The sequence below is a fragment of the Olea europaea genome, unplaced genomic scaffold (assembly GCF_002742605.1).
Source record: "Olea europaea var. sylvestris unplaced genomic scaffold, O_europaea_v1 scaffold1008, whole genome shotgun sequence".
Classification (NCBI taxonomy): domain Eukaryota; kingdom Viridiplantae; phylum Streptophyta; class Magnoliopsida; order Lamiales; family Oleaceae; genus Olea; species Olea europaea.
Window position 1 is genome coordinate 237,738 of NW_019227399.1, and position 6,878 is coordinate 244,615.

The following is a 6,878-nucleotide window of genomic DNA, read 5'->3' on the forward strand; positions in this document are numbered from 1 at the left end:
AGAGGCAATAATCCTCGTTCCACTCATTTCAATCATTCAAATATACCCAGTGCTCATACATAGGGAAAATCATCCAACAAATATCAATGTGCAAATGTATATCATCACTAGTAATGCGTGAAAATGCCAATATAAAAAGAAAAAAAAAATGGATGAGTGACGGGTGCCTGAAATTTGAACTGGATTGTTCGAGTGTGAACTATGAGAATTTAGGAGATGAAAGGGGAAGCTTTTCTGGGTAAAGTTTGGGTGGTGTAATGTGGGGGTTGGAAATGGGACGGAGTTCCATGGTTTTTGGAGGAAGAATAGGCTGTGGGAAATTAATGGCTATATTTTTGGACAAAGAAATTGTGCTTAAATTTTGATGACTGCTGTGTTACTCATCTTCTCTTCTATCACATCCAATTACAGAATTCCCAACTTGCTAATGCATATAAGTTTATTCTGCTCAAGAAAAAATGCTACTTATAAGTAGACACGTTTTAAAATTAACTAACTAATTGGAAAATAATTTAAAAATCATTTTTAAATAAATAACTTTTCCTTATAAATTGAAAAGAAGTATCTAAAACATGATGATGCATTTGGAAAATGGGGTACCCAAACAATCTTTTATGATTTTCTCATAATGTTTAATCGGTTAATACCTAGAACATGACAAAGGATTCAGGAGTGACAAATTTTCTATTGACTGAAATTGATTTGTCAACCGATCTAGGCATAATCCTTTTTTTCTCAAGTATAAACCATAAATATTTATATCGTGGTTGATACGTTCGACATAATAATTAATAAATATTACTATTTTCATTTTTCATTGGCAGACACTTTTTTTGATTATTTTCTATGCATTCTTTGGTTGATTGGAAGACACGTTTTGTGTTGATTTATCTTTATTTCCTTTCAGACGTGGATCGACCAATAATAATGGTAGCGACAGTGTCACTCTTGGTGGGGTGGCGGTAAACACCTCACCAGCCCAAGTCCATGCTTTGCCTACTGTTTGGGCATTCCTCTTCGGAATCTTTCATGTGCTGTATTTGTTGCAACTTATTTCCCACATCCCACATGTGAAATGGGAATCTACAGACTCATCTGATGTACCAAAGATGATCGAGTTTACGGTCATTGTATACATCTTGATTCCATTCAGCAGCCTATTTTTCATATTGTACTCATATCTGGTTAGTGTACTTGTGAAGTTAGGTAAATACAAAATACTTGTGAAAGTGATCGGCGTTGTCCTCCATCAAATATTGGTTTTGGATGGCGAAAGTGATGAGGCTCATCAAACTATCTTTGCATTACATATGGCATCCATAGTATGTTATATACGAAATGAGGCTCGAGGTGATCCATCTGGTTTCATCTCGGTGATGGCACTAGCCTTTGCAAGATCTGCTGCATCTAACTACAAGGCGAATAACCGTCTCTTTGGCATTTACGTAATAGTAGCTATATGTGCCGTTCTTGCGTTGGTAACATCTTTTCCTTATCTAGATTTATTTATTTAATTAATTTTTTTAAAGTTATATTGATTTGAATATAGAATATTACTAATTCCTTTTATAAAATACATGTTTGTTCAGATATGTGCTGAGGATGTAACAACGTCGATGTTTCAAAAACTTAAAAGACGTGCATTGCTTTTATGGCGTGTAGAAGGTGCTGTTGAAGAGGGACAACAAACTGACGTCCAGTAGAGAAGTCCAATAGATGTCTTAAATTTGTTCCATTCCACTGCAGCAAACGTGACTCAATAATTAGTTTAACAATTTACTTTTATTGTTAGATTGCATCGGATTCTTTTTCTTTGATGCATTGGACAATTCTAGAACTACTTAATTTCTTTTATCTTCTATTGACTGGTTAATATTTCTATTGGAATCGTCATTTCCTAATTTGGTTTTTATTGTAGTTCTTTTCTTGAATTGAAAGTTGAGAGCAGGGATAAATTTCACTAAAATGCCAATTTTGGAGTGTTCAGTGGACAGCAGGGAGAGTATAGGGTGGGTTAATTAGTAGGGAATTGGGATCATGGTTTAAGCTACTAGGGTATGCGTTTCAAATCAAAATAACCTAAAAGACTTGATTTTAATTAGTTGGGATTAGGATTTAAAAAGTTTTTTTGGCTACATAAATTTTTTGCATAAGCCCAAAATTGTACAATTTTTTTTAACAACATTCCGCAAGAGCCCAAATTTCAATGCAGGTCAATACCTAATGTGTACTTAAGGTGGCTTCGTCTCTTTAAGTAGAAACAATTCTATTATCAATCAAATTCTTTAGATACTTATGGTCTGTTTGATTGTAAAGATGGAACTGAATTGAATTGAAAATGAATTCCAGGGAATTGAATTGCCTAAAAATTATTTTCCTGAGAATTTTAAATTATTGTGTTTGATTGAAATAATTTTTCATATGGAAAATGTTGAAATAAAAGTATTTTTTGTTCTCCATTTGGCTTTGTTTACATGAAAATTGTCAATTAAAGGGATAGATTTTGGTACAATAATTCTTAGAATTTGTTTCCATTACCAACAAAAAAAATAAATAAATAAAATAAAAAAAGTGCTACAGTAACTGAGAATTCCAATTCTCACCAAATTGGAATTCAATAAAACCAAGAAAAGTCCGAATTTCAAGACAACCAAGAAAGAGAATTCCATGAAAGAAAAAACCTATCAAACATGGCAAAAAGTGGAAGTTGGAAAACGAATTCCATTTTTCATGGAATTTGGACGCCTATCAAACGGACCTTTAATGAAATTATATTTAAGGTTCTAAAAATTCGAGCTGTTGCTATTTCTATGAAATTTTCTGAAGTTAATGGATATCTAGTCTTTTTAATGTACATCAAAGAGGGGCTAATTAACTTTAGTTTGAGGATCAATAGTGTAACTTTAATAATTTTAGTGACTAAATAAGTCAAAACTATAATTTAAGGATAATTTGGAATTCGCGCAAACTTTACTGGCCTTGTGAAATTAAATCTAAAAATTGAACCTAACTTAGTTTACTTCTCTTGAATACTATAAATTTTGATGAGCTAATTGTCCTAGTGGTCACTGAACTTATGTTCGTGTCTTTGATTGCTTATTGAAATTTAAGATGTCGAGTTTTAATCACTAAATTTATTCAAATGTTGGACGTTACTCATTACGTTAACATTCATTCCAAATTTTTAATGGAATTAATGATGTGGCTAACAAAATGCACATGTGGCTTTTCGTCACATTGTTAACAAATTGTCATGTCTTCAATTGCACACTAAACCTTGAAAAACATTTTTTGATTACTAACTGAAATTTGAGGTGGTTAAATTTTGACTACTAAACTCAAAAAAATGACATCTGTTTGTTATTCGTTGAAAAATTTGTATCTCAATCATACGAGTAGAGTACAAGTAATAAAGTGAACAACGAGTTCAGGTTGTCGATCTTACGAGAAATGTTTACTCAATTACACAATAGTTTAATTTAATTTTAACATCAAAACACAATAAATAATAAAAATAGCTTAAAATTCTACTAAAATATGTTAGAATTTACTATTGTGTAATTGACTAATCATTTCTTGTGAGATCGATAATCCAAAAATGTTTGTCCGCTTCATTACTTTTACAAAATCCGTGTGATTGAGGTACACATTCTTTAACTAACCAACCAATGCCATTTTTATACATTTTGTGGCCAAAATTTAATCTCCTCAAAGTTTAATGAGCAATCGAAAACATTTTACAGTACTACCTTTCTCACTACTTTCTTTAAAGTTGGATTTAATTTGCACTTACCATCCATTAATGGCTTTGACTCGTCCTTATTGCAATTTTGTACTTCTTTAGTACCTCCAATAATTTTTTCCCTGCTCATCTATCATATCATTTGTAATGATTACTGGAAATGTAAAGGAGTCTCCCAAATATGTGTAACGCAGATGTGATGCAAAGGCTTTAACTCGAGATTTGAGACTTTCTCTATTGAAAGTATCGGTGGTGATGGATTGCACCAAGAGACTCATATTGCTAATGCCTACTTCCCATGGGTTGTTCTGCCAATTGTACAGTATATTCTTTTCTTTTTGTATTATCTGATTGTTCAATATCTGTTTCACATAAGATTGCCGAATGTTTTGTTTCAAATGTATCAACTACCAACTCCTCAAGAACATCTATTTGGCAACAAGCGTCATAGTGAAAACTTTTTTCAAAGTTTTCAAGATCAATCCAAAACATGACAATTTATTAACAGTTTGATTGGGCACCACATATACATTTTGTTAGCCACATTACTAATACTGTTAATGATTTAGAATAAATATTAAGTTAGTGAGTAATGTTCAAAGTTTGGATAAATTTAATGGTAAAAAACTCGACGTCTCAAATTTCAGCTAACAATTGAATATATAAATTAACTTCAGTGGTTACTGGGACAATTAATTCAATTATGATCTATTAATCATCGGAGTGGCTTCACTTAGCTGAAAACCCATTCCGATCACACATTTCCGTCCGTTGCAGTACAATGCAGGGTGGATCAACCAACCGTAGTGGGCTATGGTCTTAAATATCAGGTCAATTTCGAGTCGTCTCTAAGAATTTTTCTTGTGTTAATGCATAAAACCCTAATTTTGGGAGAAGAAATTCTGAAATGAAGTTATTGATTCTAGGCTAGATGCAGTTCCGATGTGACAGCAGATACGGATCACACCAGTTTCCTCCCTGGTACTCTCGACGAAGAAAACGAGGTCGTTTCAGTTTTCTTTTCCCCTCTTAACTTAATATGAATGGCAGTGTTTATTACATCAAAATTATTTATTTATTTTTTAAATTTCAGGTGCATTTAATAATGATTTCATCGGTAATGAATTGATCTGCGAAGGTTTATTTTCGTATCCGAATGAAATTTGAGACCTCGCTTCTCGTCCTTTTGATTAACGGATATTGTCCGCTGTCTTCTCTTCGTGTAAGTTGTTCATTTTTTGTTTTTCTAATTTTTTTTGCCGGCTCAATATGTACTTTCAAATTTGTTTATGTCAGAGTTTTCTAAATTTTAGTAAAATGTTGTTTTATGCTTGGAAGGCGAATCATATGATAGAGCAGCAATATGGCAAATTCCTGAGTTATATGGCCAGCAGAATTCCCCACAACTTGAACGAATTGCTTCTCTGGATGCTCACACTTCAACGATTAAATGGTGAGTTCATTGTTTCATGGCTAAACTGTGAGCTTGAAGCTGAAGAAAGACACAGTTGTAAAATGCAATTATTGATAATGTTATTCTGAAGATAAAAAGAAACTGGAATGCCTTTTTGCTCTAAGCTTATCATTTCGCTATTTCATAATGTGTTCTGATTCCATCGACTATTGAGTGGGTTAACTGGTACATTGGAGCAAATGAATCTCAGTCCATATTTTTAATTTTAGATATCTCAGATGAATTAGTTGAACACTTGAACTTCTATACCTCCAATCCCAATTAATGCATAGTATCTATCCAATTTAATTTTGAAGATTATGCTATTCATGTATCTTACTGTCTTTAAAAGTTAACTGTTACTATTTTTCTGGGTAATTGTTGTCCTCTTTTCTAGTGGTTTGAGAGAAGTTTTTTTGTGCAGGCTGTTTTGTTTCAGGAAGCATGAATTTTAACTTCAATTACATTACTGCTCCTAGCTCGAATATCTCTTTGATTTGTGATAAAAACTAAAAGGAAGGAAAAGTTCAAAGAAATGAAGAGGTATTTTGTTGGTCTTTCCTTCAATAGTGACACTGTAAGGCCCGACAACTAAGTGAAAAAAAATTCGTTTTTCAACATTAGCATGCTCCTAATCCATGCTGCTGTCAAGGCAAATTCATCTTTGCTTCATGATGATATTGATTGGCTGAATTCATTTTAATTTAGATAATTTTAGTTTGGTCAGTAGAGTATTGAATGCCATGCTCTTTGTAGTGTATTGTGGTGGCCTACCAGAAGTCATGACAAGTTAGTTAGTATTGATGAGCAGAATCTCTTTCTGTGGAGCCTGGCTACTTAAGACTGCCTAGTTATGGCTCATAAAATAATTTATTGAGTAACATGTTGGCCACATGACTTCACAGTCACAACAAGGAGAGCTATAATTCACTGTACTAATTTCAAGTGATTTGTATTGATTGCAGAATAAGATAGTTAAAAAAATTGACGTTGATCATTCATATTTTTGTCCTCATTTATTTGAAATGTGTTGGTTGTTGTATCTTGATTTATGTTTTTTAGCATCTTGATGTTCACATGTTCAACGTGATACAGAGTTATAATTATTGGGAAAGGGACCTTAAGATCAAAATAATGACCTCATTTCTTTTGTTTCTTGGGGTAATTCTTATTCACGTCTTGCTACAAAATCTAGGTACAATCACAAGAATCTGCCGGCATGCTCCATTATTTATCTGGTATGTTAATATCGAATCCATAGCTCTGCCCAGTTTTGACTAGTAAACACATTCAACTTGTTTTTGTCTTGATGGTCAGCCGAGAGAATTGTAAACTTGTGCAACTTGTTTTGTCTTTCCGAGTTTTATATATGCCATTTAATTACTCGATAGTAAGATATCAGTATAGCTTGACAGTTATCATTTCACACTTCTTCTTTACCACCACATTTGGTTGATATTTTGACATTATACCATGTTACGGTGAATGGGTGCTTGTGCTCAATGTTCACATTAACATCTCTAGAACCTCCAATTTTGATTACCGTCTATTCGTCTAAGTTCATTATGTTTCAGTCAATTGATGCTTGCAAGCTTCAATTACCCGTAAAGCTGGTCCATATTAATCTGATGATGAATTGGTTTTATATATATATGTATATTTATATTTATTTATTTTTTTTTT

At 32.7% G+C, this 6,878-nt stretch overlaps 1 long non-coding RNA gene across 1 annotated transcript; it reads left to right on the forward strand.

Annotated features, from left to right (window-relative positions):
* Nucleotides 1-4,460: 4,460 nt before the first annotated feature.
* Nucleotides 4,461-6,734, forward strand: LOC111372530. The gene is made up of 6 exons (XR_002698786.1): nt 4,461-4,572; nt 4,669-4,746; nt 4,836-4,964; nt 5,081-5,195; nt 5,620-5,738; nt 6,391-6,734. It is a non-coding gene; the product is annotated as an uncharacterized LOC111372530 (long non-coding RNA).
* Nucleotides 6,735-6,878: the final 144 nt, after the last annotated feature.